Genomic DNA, 16007 nt, shown 5'->3' with positions numbered 1-16007 from the left:
TGACAGTGGTAGGCACAGGACAGGCTGGCCTTGAGTAAGTTAGAAACATGTTGGTCTTCTGGTTTTGCTCCTGAAAATGTCGCATTCAAACCACAGCATCAGCATCATGAGGGAGCCTGTTAGAAATGCAGAATCAGACTCCATCCCAGACCTACTGAATCAAGCCTGCCATTAGACAAGATCTTAGGTGATTCTATGCAACTTAAACTTTAGAAGTGCTGGTTTTCAAACTTCAATGTGTGCCAAAAATCAACTGGATGGCTTGTTAAAATGTAGATTGCTGAGCCCAAGTGTCTGATTTGACAGGTTGGGGGTGAGAATTTGAGTTTCTAAGAACTTCTCAGGTGATGCTGCTGCTGCTGCTCTAGGGACCACATCTTGAGAACAACAACTCTAAAGCAGAAGGCAGGCTACACTGGGGAAGGCAAGATAGAAGTAACTCGGAATCTTGGGCCCCACTCCAGATCTACAGAACTAGACTCTGTGCTATTATCAACCTGTCTTGAGAACATGGGGTGGCTTTCCATGTATTTTCTATTTATTCAAGGCTACCTTTCATCACTTAAGGATATTTTTAGATTTCCTTACCTAAGTTTTGCAAATATTGTACATCTGCATTCTTCTTTGCCACTAGTCTAATGTTTTCTTTTTTCCATGGTATTTTCTAAGTGCTGGTTATTTGAGTACATGAAAAAGCTATTACTTAATGCATATATAAAGAAAGCTGAGCACAGAAGAATTGATGCTTTTGAACTGTGGTGTTGGAGAAGACTCTTGAGAGTCCCTTGGACAGCAAGGAGATCCAATCAGTCCATCCTAGAGTAAATCAGTCCTGAATATTCATTGGAAGGACTGATGCTGAAGCTGAAACTCCAATACTTTGGCCACCTGATGCGAACAACTGACTCATTTGAAAAGACCCCGATGGTGGGAATGATTGAAGGCGGGAGGAGAAGGGGACGACAGAGGATGAGACGGTTGGATGGCATCACTGACTCAATGGACAAGAGTTTGAGTAAACTCCAGGAGTTGGTGATGGACAGGGAAGCCTGGTGTGCTGCAGTCCATGGGGTTGCGAAGAGTCGGACATGACTGAGTGACTGAACCGAATGCATATATTTTAAACCTCTATACTTTACTATTATTTTATTTTTTGTAGAACTTTTTGCATTATAAAATAACTATTTTGCAGCCACTGATGACATAATGGATCTGGATAATAAATAATGAATTCTGAACTACTAGGTGAAGGCAGGATGGATGAAGAGCGTGCAGCTCAAAGCTGCTCATCTGTCTCAGCATCCCTTAAAATGAGCCCTTTGTTCCCAGTCGCTCAGTCATGTCTAACTCTTTGCAACCCCACGGACTGCAGGCCTCCAGGCTCCTCTGTCCATGGGATTTTTCCAGGCAAAAATACTGAAGTGGGTTGCTACTTCCTCCTCCAGAGGATCTTCCTGACCCAGGGATTGAACCCGCATCTCCTGTGTCTCTTGCATTGAAAGTGAAGGGAAAGGGAAGTCACTCAGTTGTGTCCAACTCTTTTTGACCCCATAGACTATAGCCTACCATGCTCCTCCATCCATGGTATTTTCCAGGCAACAGTACTGGAGTGGGTTGCCATTTCATTCTCCAGAGGATCTTCCCGACCCAGAGATTGAACCTGGGTCTCCTGCATTGTAGACGCTTTACCATCTGAGCTACCAGGGAAGTCCTCTTGCATTGGCAGGCAGATTTTTTTTTTTTAACCATTGAGCCCCCTGGGAAGCCCCAAAATGGGCCAACCACATATTATGTGCCTCCTAATGTTATGCAGTAAAAGAGTTAGTACAGTACAACCTGTACAATACTGTTTCCTAAAAAAATAAATTCTGAATTTAATCAAGATCTTACTATTAGTGTCAAGGAAAAGTAGGCAAAAGAAAACAAGTTAATTAGCACCATGAGAAAGCAGCCAAGTAAATCTAGAATATAGGACATGCTATTGGACATATGACCCAGCTTTCCATAAACAAATGGCATTTTAAAAAGGAGAATAAAAGAGAAATAACAGCCAGAAACAACATGTGGGCCTTATTTGTATCCTGTTGCAAGCAACGAACAGACACAGGATATCTTTGAGATATTTAGGGAAATATGAATGAGTATTAAATGGAAATGAGGTTATTCAAGGAACTGTTCATTTTTATGTGCATGATAATACCATGTTGGTTTATGTTTTACCAGTTTGAGATGCACATTGAAATATTTATATGTGAATTACCAGAAAGTCTAGAGTTTTCTGTAAAATATTTCATCACAAAAAGGGGGAGCTGATAGTTGAAACAAGATTGGCAAAATATTGATACTTATTGAAGTGGGATAGTAGGTTACATAGGACTCATTACATAGTGTCTGTATATTTGTATGGATCTGAAATTTTTCATAATAGCTATGCAATGAAATAAGTCATGTGCTCACCTCAGTTCTTCTGCTGAAATTTTGTCAATCAACTCCTGCTTGCCCAGAATCTACCTTCTAGTAGTATTCTCAGAAAAAGTTCTCAGGAATCCTATTCCCTGAATTTTTACGTATTCAAGTTATTGGCCTACTCTGTACTTAAAGGACAGTTTAGCTGGTTCACACTTTCTCTACTTGCGTATATTTTATGTGTTACTCTAGTCTCTTCTGTCATTGAATTTTTTTAAGGGAACATCTGATGCTATCTTACTAATATATTACTAACATCAATTTTTTAACCTATATTCTCAAAAAACCCTTTCTTCATCTTTAAAGTCCAATGACATACTAAATATACTTTCAGATAGATCTTTGGATCAATTTTCCCTGCTACTAGTTATGTTTTTTCATCATGGAGAAATATTTTCTCTCGTTTCAAGACAATTGAGTCTATGTGTTTCCCTTTATTCTCCTTGTCGCTCTACTTGATTTTCATGAAATCTTATGGTTTTAGATTCAGAACTAAGCTACAACTATGTTCTTATTGAAATGTCATTAACTGAATAATAATTTTAAAAAGCTAAGTTATCTTGGGGTCTTGATTCTTGTTTAACCCATTCCTACACTCTCCTCTTTGTTCACTCATGCAACCAAAATAAAGTCAATAGTTGACATTTTGACATTTGCAGCCCCTTACCTATGACATAAAGAACAAGGAGCATTGGATCTGTACATGCTTCTTTTTTTTTTTAATTTTTAAAATTTGTTTATGTACATGCTTCTTTTATGTAGCAGCTTCAAGGATGACTATTCTCATTTGTGTGGTTGCTGCCTTGATTGTTATCATGTATTCAACCCATCTCTTCATTCCCCAAAGTTCCCAAGGGAGCCTAGATTGCCCTGAGGAGCTGACACAAGGAAAGATCTGGCTCCAGTTTTAATTGTTTAATGCAGTGGCTTCTGACTAAAACTTAATGAAGCCCTAAATGAGTACTGGGACATAATGAGGTTTTAGGAGAGGTAAGGAGGCAAGCTGAACTACTGAGGCTGAACTTGAACATGGAGGGTAACCCCAGAAGGAGGCCTGTGTTACCTGAAGGCAAGGCAAGTGCCAGTGCCTTTGTACTCATACCTACAGGAGTAGGGTTTTGGTCAAGAGCTTTAGGTTAGTTTAATTCATTTTGGAGGTTGGAAGATTCTTATTACAAATATAAAATGTCATATTTGATTCTGGAAGAAAACTGCTTTTAGGCTGCTTCAAATAACATTTTCAAAGTTCAGTTGTTTGTTAAAATTGAGTTATGCAGAAAGAATATTTGCCTGGCCAAATAAAAGAATATTTATAAGAGAGATAATATTCTAAATTTTGCTACTCCACTAAAGAGGAAAGGCAGAATTAAAATTTGTTAACAAACTATTATGTGTTGGATGTTTTACATGTAATTTGTATTTAAATTTTCACAAGCATACTGGAAAAGATGATTGTTTCCACCTTTATGAATAATATTAAATTTCAAAAAGTTATGTTTAAGCCACAGGTAAGAGATGGAGCTTAAGTTTGGACCTGAATTAGTCTGACTCAACTTCTGTCACATAAATACCGCCTCATGGTGGTATATTCTCAAGTGTTCATTTAATCTTTTAAAGCGAATTTCCTCACTTGTAATACTTGAGTGTTGGATTAGTACACCAGAGTTTTTTTTCAATTCTGTTGTCCTGAGTCTTAAGGCAGTAGCCCATAAATTCCTAGTTCCATTGTCTCCTTGGTGTACTCCTGGGAATTGATGTCTATCTCCAAGCTTCTTGGTCTTTATTTTGGCCCTTGGCCTCTTTCCCTTTCTGCAGTGTTTTCACTTGGGTTTCTAGACATTTGAGATAGTTATACTCTAAGTATGCTTCTTGTTCACCGTATTGATGAGGTGAACCAGAAGCGCAGTTAGAACATGGCATCACTGTCCTATTTTATTTCCTCAGGTAAAAATTACAATTGACAAAGAAGAAATTTTTAGCAATGGAAAGTTCATACAAGATTTAGAAGAGTACCCCAAATTTAATATTTATATCTTTGAGAGCACATCTTTCTGTCTGTATGACCAGCTGTCTTTTCAGTTTCAAATTTCCTGACCCTACAGCCACACCAATGCCAGAAAAAAAATCTTTAAAACATTTTAAATTGTAGTGATTGAGATTAAATTGGGGGAAATGAATTAATTTACTTAATCACATTCTCTAGATCGTTTCAAGGAAGAGGATAAAGTAAGAAAAGTTATAAATTCAGGTGAGGTTGAATAATTTTGCTTTAGAAAAACACCTCAAAATACACGAATCCTTTGGCAGAGGACACAACCTATAAAATGCTTACTAGTTGCATGGTGGTAGTGGTTTAGTCACTAAGTCACCTCTGACTCTTTGCAACCCCATGGACTGTATTCTTCCAGGCAAGAATACTGGAGTGGGTTGCCATTTTCTTCTCCACTAGTTGCATGGTAACAACATTTTATTCTTAGATTTTTAACATAAAAGGATGTGCTTCTGCAATAATAATAATTGCTGATGGTATCAATAGATCAAGAAGATTTCTCCCAGGTGTTTTGTAGGTGTTTGCTCCAAGAGAAGAAACATGAGAGATAGTAATCAGGGTTTTTAAAAGGCTTGCTTCCTTAAACTATTGGCTAACTATGAGTGAGTGTCACCTGATGCTAAAAAGGAAATAAAGCAGTTAAAGAAATACATAGTTGCAAACATATAGTTACAAACTGGTGTTTGATCAATTTCATCTTCTTTGGCATGGCAGTTTCTTTCCCTACCTCCTCCCAAATGGGATAAACTAGTTATCCCAACACTGGTGGGCATTGTTTCAATCATGACTCTCCTTGATTACATCCCTCTAATGTTCTCCACATTTTTTCCCAATGACATTTTATTTTATTTGAAACACTTAAAGGAGATAAAAAGAAGTGGTAACTCTGGAAACATCTGAACTGAGGGAAGGAGGAGTAACAGTCTGCACATGCCACCTCACCTCTGCAGTGATCACCCTGGTGCATCAAGGAAACCCGTGCTTTAAAGCAGTGGGTGCCATTAAAGATCACATGCGTGTGTGAATCTAAGCACATGCATGCTAAGTCGCTTCAGTCGCATCTGACTCTTTGAGACCCTGTGGCCCATAGTCTGCCAGGCTCCTCTGTCCATGGGATTCTCCAGGCAAGACTACTAGAGGGGTTGCCATACCCTCTTCTAGAGGCTCTTCTCGACCCAGGGATCGAACTCCGTTCTCTTGTGTCTCTTGCATTGGGAGACAGGTTCTTCACCACTAGCACCACCTGGGAAGCCCAAAGATCACACAGGGAGCATTTAAAAAAATTCTGATGCCTGGGCCTTATTCCCAGAGACTATCATTTAACTGGTCAAAATTAGCACCCAGGCATCAGAATTTGGGGTAGGGAGAAGCTGATGAGTCTATGAAATGGTCAGGGTCGATAACCATTTCTCTGGTGCAGCATCGAGAGGTCAGGGCAAATCTGGACAGAATCTTACTTCTGACACAAACTAAGAGACTCACCAAGCAGGGCTGACTGCCCCAGAGCGTGGCTGGCCTGCCCGTATGTCTCTGAATCTCCAGGCTCAGGTGGAGCTTGCTTGAGCTTTTGGGGTTTTGTTTCCCAGAGTGTTTCCTCAACTGTTTTCACCCCCAGTTAGGAATTTCATGGTAAATAGTTACATTAATGAAATGCTCCCAATGCTATTGCTGTTTTCAACCCGAACACTTAAGTTTGTTTCACAAGTCAGTCTCTTTCATGAGTTTCTTCCAAATAAGTTAAGCCATAGGAATAAAATCAAGAGTCTCCAATGGAAAATTAAGGACAGCCTAGATTTCATGTGCTGAGATACCTGCAAGATTGAACACTTCCTTCTGGAATATCTTTGGAAATAGTGCTAAGGAGACAAGATGCCTGGAACGAGCCAGTTTGCCTGTAAGACTTGACCATGAACAGAAGTGAAAGACGCATTCACAAGTAAGGGGAGGTAACTTGCAGAATTTACTGAGCCTTAAGAGACACTTCTCTGTGTCTAAAAGAAAAATAATGTTATACAAATGTAGTCTAAAAAAAAGTTAAAGGGTAATTTTCCTGCAGGTGCCTTGGCTTCATACTGAGAATCTGCCAAAGCAATTGATGCGGTCCTCTGGGTTAGACCCCCTCAGCCTGCAGAATCCACCGACCTTGTGGTTATGCACACAAGCTTGTTCACAAAGGAAAACTTCCCACGCTTTTTTTCTTTCACCCCTCCCAGAGGTACAAAGGGAACAGATCAAGTGTGTGGGTGTTTATATAAGGCAGTTCTTGCTACTCAGAGGGGAAAATTCAGTCTAAATAGTTATGTTTGTTTAAAAAGGTTTTCTTATTTTTAAGAAACACATTTCTGGACCAAATGGTAAGAATTTTCAAAATATTTTGTGTGTGCTCTTTGCTGTTAATATTCATCATTTTTAAATATTGAAAATTTTCTGACTATGAAGAGTTTTTCTTTCCTTTTGATTTTTCCGTCTTCTCTGCCCGACAATGTTACTAACAAGGAAAATGGTCTGACATTCAGCTAACTGTGAGACCAGCCTTCTCTGGAATGCTGTGTGGTGCCATGCTGTGACTTGCATGGAATTTAATCCCTGTTTACTAAGGGCTCCCACTTATGTTAATACCATATGTTGGAAAAAATTAAGTCAGTAGGCCTCTACCACTAGATTATGAGCTAGTCTTTGAAAAATAGCAATTAATAGCAAAGAAAGGTGTTCTGTTGAGGCTTAGTCTGATTCCCTTCCATTGCTTGATTGCGGGAGGAGAGGAAGGGGTTGGGGATGGGGCACGTATGGTGCGTTAGCCCTGAAACCCACACCCCCGGTGCTGCGCTGGGAACTGCGCTCTGACCTGCTCTCCAGTTGCCACCCTGTAGGTTGTGAACCGGACCCTCCTGGTCTTTCCAGACGTTTCTGACGAGTGACCCAGGCTGTCACTTGGCTTCTTCCCCACCCCTGATCAGCTCCCCGTATGCATCACAGGTAAGGAGTGCCTGACTCCCGAACGCAAGGTAGACTCAGGACTCCAGTGTTCTAGGACCTCAGTTTCCCACTTCAATCTTTTGGGTGCGGATGGGAGCCCATATCATAATGTCTAAATCCTCAAACATCTATTTAAAAATTATTCTAGTATAAAGCAGTGACAAGATACCTAAAAATTCAGGATTGCGGGATCTTTGTCCCAGAGTCACAATTGTTGGCTGTTTATCGATTTCATGGAGGTGAAATTAGCGGTGGCCCCCTGCACCCTCTCCCTCTTCCCACCCCACCGCGTTAGGATTCCTGGCAGGTTATCCGGGTTACGGCTTTGAGTTGCCTGATGTGGAGAGATTTGAGCTGAGTGTGGAGAGCACGTGTGGCAGAAGAAGGAAGGTGTCTTATCACTGGTGATGTTGACCACTAACTACGCAGCATCAGAGGCGTGCTCCTGGCCCTGAGGCAGTAAAAGCAGCAAGAACGCGTTACCTTTCAAAAGGATCAGCGAAAACCAGTCCTCCACATCAGTGAGAGATTTTAACAAAGGGCAAGTGTTGCCTAGCCATAAAAATGTTCCAAGGCTCCCTTTATTTTATGCCATTCAGACTGCATTTCTTTGTCTATCCCTTTAAGTAAGTGGTGTGTAAAAGGCAAAGGTGTGTATCTGTTTATGTGTATCTGTGTGTAGCGGGGATGGTGGGGGCATGGTGGGAATGGAGGCAACTTTAAAATTGAGATTTAAATTTTTATCCTGGTAAGATAAAAAAAAATAGTAAAATGTTAAAGCACAGAAAAAAGCCTCCCCGAGTTTTGTGCACAGAATTAAGATGTCAACATAATCATGTATGCTGTGCATGGTACTGGGTGCATTCCGTTTAGGCTTACACTCAGAATTGGAAATGGCAACCCACGCCAGTATTCCTGAGCCTCGCTGGTGGCTCAGTCGGTAAAGAATCCGCCTGCAATGTGGGAGACCTTGGTTCGATCTGTGGGTTGGGAAGATTTCCTTGGGGGAGGGCATGGCAACCCACTCAAATATTCTTGCCAGGAGAATCCCCATGGACAGAGGAGCCTGACGGGCTATAGTCCATGGGGTTGCAAAGAGTCAGACACAACTGAGTGATTGATTATTACTACAGAATTGTGAAATATGGTGATTTTCGTGGAAGGTACTTTTTTAAAAGGTAAAGTATATTGTTAAGAAAATGAAGGAAGCCAAATATAATCAGAAAAAAAAAAAAAAAGAGCAAAAGTAAAATACAGAAGCATAAGGAACAAAACTGTTTGCTTTGTTTTGTTTTTAAGAGGAAAAAAACACCCTAAGATATACTGATGTCTCTGACTTGAATGGCCTGGTTTAACTTCACTTCACCCAGGCAGTTTCTCTATTCACGTAAAAATATCAGATCATCTCTGGTAACATTCTCTGGAAAAACACAGAATGCCAAGGGAAAGGACTGCAAGGGATTTAGAAAAAGAGAAGCAAAAGCAAAACCCCCATAGGATTAGAGGACCAGAACTTTTATGATTGGTTCTTTTATAAGAAATTTAAAAGAAAAACCAAATATTATCTACTGTAGCACAACATCATTTTTGTCTTAGGAGAACTTAGTTATCTCCCTTCCACCGAAGTATCTCTGAGTTTAGTGTTCTAAGAAATGTCTGCCCCACTCTTGCTAATGGTCTAAAATATTTACTTTCAACTAACAATGTGGTTTCACTTGGACTGCTTCCTAGGGGAAACATTTTCGTTTTTGGAAAGGTTTGCTTACTTGACTATTGTCTGCAAAATACGTAACAATGACAATTCTCTTCTTCATTTTTTTTCCCCCCAGATCCAAAATTAGCATTTTATTCAGAACGCTGGTACCTTGTAGCTAGCATGCTAAATGGAGCCTGCTACACTATTGTATACAGGAATTCTAGCCGCTGGAACGAAGGAAAACAAACAGTAGCATCTGTAAGAAGAAGAAAGCAAGTAGAGTGTTCACAGGTAAAGTAAGACCCACAGATTACTGCTACCAATTTCCTAGATGGAAAGAATAAGGTTCTTTTTTCTTTTTCCCCATGTGGGAAAGTCTCAGGATGTTTTTCGTACCCGAATCCCCTCTCTGAGGGGCTCCTTTTGATGGCCATGCTTTCTGATTCATTATCCTGTTGTTTCTCCTGGCGGCTCAGACGGTAAAGAATCTGCCTGCAATGCAGGAGACTTGGGTTTGATCCCTGGGTCAGGAAGATCCCTTGGAGGAGGGCATGGCAACCCACTCCAGTATTCTTGCCTAGAGAATTCCATGGACAGAGGAGCCTGGCAGGCTACAGTCCATGGGGTTGCAAAGAGTCGGACACTGAGTCGGACTGAGCACAATGGACAAGGACAGGCCTTTGAAAACCAAGACAGTCAGTCCATAGTTTGGCTATGGGTCTGTGGAAGTGACTTAGTATGAAAACTTCGCCCAACAGAGGGCTAGTGACTGGCGGCACAGGCTAGAGGCTCTCTTTTTGGGATTTTGAATGTGAGACACAGAGAGAATCACAGGTTAGATGATTGGGTAGAAAGCGAAAAACTCCTGGAGTAAATGAGTAAATAGAAATCAAGAGGCGGCCAAACGTGTGAGGCAGCAGAATCACTGAGATGGAGAGAAGATAAAGAAGAATAAAACGATATTAGTAGGTAGCTGCAAGAGCTTAATAACCAGAATAGTTGAGTCACTAAAATGGCAGAAGACTGCAGTAAGGAACCATAAATGCCTGCTACTGAGATGACAAGATACACTCCATTTCTATTCTTCCATGAGGCCCAGCTCTGGTGTCCCCAACATCCTCACAGCAGGCCCCTACAACCTGACACTCTAATGCTGGCGACATACAAGAGGCTACCTAACACAGTTTTGTTCCATGAGAAGTTTTAGGATACATTTCAAACATTTTCCATAATAAATGGGAATGATTTATTTAAATGATCAATTTTGTCTCTTAGCTTCTCGAGATTGTAAAACTTAACCATAAGTGTGTTTGGAAAGCATGAGAATATTTTTCTGTAACTAAGAAGATGTTTCTTAGATCTTAGACCAGAGAAAGGTACAACTGTATTTTCTATTCGCCCTTATAATAAACTGGAAGACATATGAGCCCATTAAGTTAAGTGAAATGGGATTGGATTACCTCTTCAATGCTTGCATTTTGTAATCACAATTGACACCAATGTAACAAGAATGAATCTTCTCCTGAAAATTTCTACACTCCTGTAAATTATGGAAAAAATAAACATTTCAGTAAAATTATCAAGATGAGTTCATTGTCTATTATTCAGGGAGAGTCAGTTATTTTCCTGTTCAGGATCCTTTTATAATTCAAATCTTGTTATTGCTGATTTGCTGTTGTGAGCAACTAGAGACTTTTAGAGCACTGTATTTTCACCTTAGTAAATACTACTTGAAATAAGGGGGCTTTTGCAGGTAATGAGAGTTACAGTAAGAGAGGAAGAGAGAAGAGAGTCTTTAATTTGGCGATGAATACGGCCCACTGCCCTCTTCTGGACAGACTAGGAGGAGCAACATGAAACAGATCACCAGCCCAGGTTGGATGCATGAGACAAGTGCTCCGGGCTGGTACACTGGGAAGACCCAGAGGGATGGGATGGGGAGGGAGGCGGGAGGGGGGGTCGGAATGGGAAACACATGTAAATCCATGGCTGATTCATGTCAATGTATGGCAAAAACCACTACAATATTGTAAAGTAATTAGCCTCCAACTAATAAAAATAAATGGAAAAAAATAAATAAATAAATTCACTTCAACAATATTTAATGAATGTCTACAACGTGCTGGTTTGCCATGGCATGATGGGCCAAACCCCAAGAATGCCTGAAATTATCCTTTCCTTTGAAAAGCTTATAGACATGATGGGGATATGAAATTCAATATAATTTTTCTGGATAATCTATGTAAGTATCAAGTCAAATTTTATGTGTATTACCATAACTCAGGAAAACTTCATATTATTTTCATTCATTGTAAAACAGTTTTGTTCTTGTTGGATGGAGAACAGAAATATATATATAAAAGAAGCTGGCCAGCAGCAAATTCTTGGAAGATCAACCAGCATAAAACACAGTGAAACTGTGTGTCACAGCCTGATTAAAAGATTGAACTAAAATACAGCCTTATGTTGCCCTATTTTCATAATAAAGATGTTCTCAGTAAGGTTGATCATGAGTTCCTTTACCTTTCCAAGGTTTCAACTGATACTATTCAAAGTAAAAGATTTCATTTTTGCTTTTCAGAATTTATTGCAAGCACAGTATATGGAGTTCCAATTTTTTTCAGCCTAAGGATCAGAATTTCAAGTTTTATAAGTCTGTTTCTATCTTTTATATATTTTATATCATATTTTTCTCTATTTAAAAATTTCATCTTACTGTGACAATGCCAATGATGTGATGTTTATTCTAGAAAATCATAAATTCCCTCTATACCCCTCAGAGCAACCTTCATAAAGACATTGACCTAACAGTAAAAAGCTTTCCGGGCTTTGATGAACAGAGTTTACATGAGACGAACTATTTGTAAACACTATCAGTAATGAGAAGACACGGATGCTCTGAGAGAGACTTTGGAAGCTCCAATCAGCATACTCAGCTGTTTATGATTACAGTTCTGTGTTCAGAGTTTAGCTAGGGAAAGCAACACCTGAAAATCCGGAAACTGCAGCTGGAAGAGGTCTCACCTGATACATATGGACATTGACCTTTGGACAAGCTGTATGATTTGCTCAGGGTCATAGAGTGGGAATGTGGCTGAGCAGGATGTGGACTCATACTTAACCTCCATTACATTGAACTTGGTTAGACTACTGCTCTGAATCTGATGAGGATCGGAACTCCTCATGTTTAAGCTACTTCTAAAGGCAACATTCTAATATTTCTTGTCAGGCCCATCCTTTATGATTATCTTGATTCAATGATGAAGTTTTTCTCTGAGTCGATTCTTCTAATAATAAAATTTTTATCATAAATGTGTTTGGAAACCATGAAATACATTTTTGTGTAATAAGGAGCTCTCTTTTAGACCTTAGACCAGACAGAAGTACAATTTTATTTCTGACTTGCTCTTATAATAAACACAGGGATATATGCCTGTTAAGTTTAAACTCTCCAGTATTTCATGACTATAACTAAAATCAGCTAGGGTAACTTTACTGCAAATTCTGCATTTTCATTTTTCTCAGAATGGTGGTCATAATAGGAGAAAAGTCTTCAAAGGTATATTTTATATTTTTATTGAAGTATAGTTGATCTACATGTATTAGTTTCTGATGTGCAGCAAAGTGATTCAGTTATATATATATGTGTGTGTGTATATATATATATATATATGTATATTCTATTCAAAGGTCTATTTTAAAGAAACAATTAATTTTTGGAAAAAGCACTGGAACAAAGTCAGAAGAATTAAATTCTAAGCTGGCTTTTTTTCTCTGAAAGCTATAAATTTAAAAAATTGAAGTATAGTTGATTTGCAGCATTGTATTTGTTTCAGGTGTATAATAGTGATTTATATTTTTATAAATTATACACCATAGTATTAAAAATATTTTCTATATTTCTTGTGCTGTACATTACATCCATGTGACTTATTGACTTTATGACTGATAGTTTGTACCTCTCAATCCCCTTCAACCATTTTATCCCTCCTCTCATATCCCCCTGCTCTGGCAACCACTAGTTTGTCCTCTGTATCTATAGGTCTGTTTCTTCTTGGTTATGTTTGTTCATTTATTTTGCTTTTTAGATTCCACATATAAGTAAAGTCATATACCATTTGTCTTTCTGCGTCTGACATTCACTTAGCATAATACCCTCTAGGTCCATCCAGGTTGTCGCAAACAGCAAGATTTTATTCTTTTTTTATGGCTGAGTAGCAGTCCATTATATACACACACGTGTGTATGTGTGTGTGTGTGTATGTGTGTTTCACGTCTTCTTTATCCATTCATCTATTGAGGGCACTTAGGTTGCTTCCATATCTTGGCTACTGTAAACAATGCTGCAATGAACATAAAAGTGCATATATCTTTTCTAATTAGTGTTTTTATTTTCTTCAGGTAAATATGTGAGTGAATTGCTAGTTCTATTTTAATTTTTTTAGGAATCTCCATACACTATGAAAATAGTGAATGCATCAATTTAGATTCACATCAACAGTTAAACTGGCTTTTCTTCTTTATGTGTTCGTGGTGACATCATCTAAGTCTTAATTACATTGTCAGTAAAATGAGGCTAATGACAGATGCCTTTTTACTTCACACGGTTCTTGTAATAGAAAAATAGATAATAGGTGGAAATTACTTTGAGCTTTTCTGAAGAAAAGCTCTGTATTACTCACATTTTAAAATACTATATGCTGCTGCATATCACGTTATAATGCTGCTAATTATACATTGTCTTACTTAAAATTTGTACTTGTATTTCGAAACAATCATAAAAAGTACACTTGTATATGACAAAATAAAATTAGAAATTCATACATGTTTAATGTTTCAGGAAGTTGAGTTCATAATTAGCCTATGTCCTTTTTTATATAAAATGTAAAACTAACTAAAGATTCTTTGGGTCAGTGATTTGGTGTCTGGCATGAGATTTCTTTTCACACCACTAGATGGCGCAATTTAAGGGTTCAGTTCAGTTCAGTCGCTCAGCCTTGTCCGACTCTGCGGCCGCATGGACTGCAGCACGCCAGGCCTCCTTGTTCATCACCAACTCCTGGAGTATATTCAAACTCATGTCCACTGAGTTAGTGACGCCATCCAACCATCTAATCCTCCGTCGTCCCGTTCTTCTCCAGCCTTCAATCTTTCCCAGCATCAGGGTCTTTTCAAATGAGTCGGTTTTTCGCATCAAGTGGCCAAAGTATTGGAGTTTCAGCTTCAGCATCCTTCCAGTGAATATTCAGGACTGATTTCTTTTAGGATGGACTGGTTGGGTCTCCTTGCAGTCCAAGGGACTCTCAAGAGTCTTCTCCAATACCACAGTTCAAAAGCTTCAATTCTTTGGCGCTCAGCTTTCTTTACAGTCCAACTCTCACATCCATACATGACCACTGGAAAAACCATAACTTTGCCTAGACAGACCTTTGTTAGCAAGGTAATGTCTCTGCTTTTTAATAAGCTGTCTAGGTTGGTAAAGACTGTCAAAAGAATTTGTCAGAAGCCTAGAGACAGAGTGACAATCTGTTGTGTGGAAAAGACGAAATGAAGAAAGCGAGAGAGGAGAAAATGTTATCAATACCCAAAGTCAAATAGTTGTCCCCTCTCAGAGGCAGAGGCATAAAGTCAGGAGACCTGTTCCTACATGCAGTCTTTCACTAATGAGTTCTTTGGAGAATCACTTCACTCGTATGGGCATAGATTTCTTCATCTAGTCAATTTCCTTCAAATGCATCCTCTTTCTCTCTTCTGTTGTTTGGAGCCAGGACAACAATCATGAGTTCTGTGGAAGCCATGACACGTCAGTATACAGTAGGTACTCGGAAAGAATGATGGCAATGTTCTGTACAAGTGCATGGTCTGAGAGGGCCGCCAAAGGGAAGTCACACCATTAGGTTCTGTTCCCGACTGTGCTGTGCCCCACGGCAGCATGTGGCTAGGTGAACTCCCTCTGACCTTGCCCCACTTCTCTATGACTTTTACACTTGCCTCCTCCAGGAGAGTTTACAAGGGCTAATGAGATAATGCTACTGAAAGCCAAACCTTTTAACAAAAGCTACTAATTATAAGCAAAGCATCAGTGGCTGAGTATAAAGTCTGACCCATCATCTGTGTTAAAATGCTCTTGAACTGGGTGACATCATCCCCACATGTAAAAGAACACTTTGCTGGAGAGGTGGAAATGATCAAGAGGGAGGAAATCAGGTCTTTGAAGGAAAGTGCAAAGGCCAAGAGACAGCCCCTCTATGCAAGAGAAGGGTGAGGGTGACAGAATATTCTTTTCATTAATAAGGAATCTTGTATGGGAGTGAAAGTGGATGTTTTTTCCCAATCACTGAAGATAGGAGGGGCTGACAAGAATTTACGTGACATTGTAAAGACCAAAAAGACATAAAATGTTTAGAGAAGAGATATTTGGAAAGTGCATGTTGCACATGTTCTTAGTTTTATGTCAAACAGACCTGTTTCTTTTAAGTCTTTTTTTACAACCTCTAGAACTTACTTTTTTTGGGGGGAGCTGCATGGCATAGCACATGAGATCTTAGTTGCCCAACCTGGGATCAAACCTGCACACCCTACATTGGAAGCATGGAGTCTTAACCACTGGACCATCAGAGAAGTCTCAGAGAGCTCAATCATCTTGCTTGACTGAAACTTTATGCCTGTTGATTAGTAATTCCTTATTTCTGCCTCCCCTCACCTGCTGGCAACCATCATTCTACTCTTTGATTCTGTGAATTTGACTATTTTAGGTACTTCATATACCAGATTTGTCATTTTGTAATTGACTTCAACCATGTTGTTGCATATTGCAGA

General features: G+C 39.3%; 1 protein-coding gene across 3 annotated transcripts in view; it reads right to left on the bottom strand.

Moving 5' to 3' along the window:
• The window catches only part of TRAPPC3L (trafficking protein particle complex subunit 3L), a 66358-nt gene that overhangs the window by 15683 nt on the left and 34668 nt on the right, over positions 1–16007 (bottom strand). The window lies entirely within an intron of this gene.

This window comes from Cervus elaphus, chromosome 28 (assembly GCF_910594005.1).
Source record: "Cervus elaphus chromosome 28, mCerEla1.1, whole genome shotgun sequence".
Taxonomy (NCBI): domain Eukaryota; kingdom Metazoa; phylum Chordata; class Mammalia; order Artiodactyla; family Cervidae; genus Cervus; species Cervus elaphus.
Note: the sequence above shows the minus strand (reverse complement) of the source record. Positions and strands in the feature narration are given on the sequence as shown.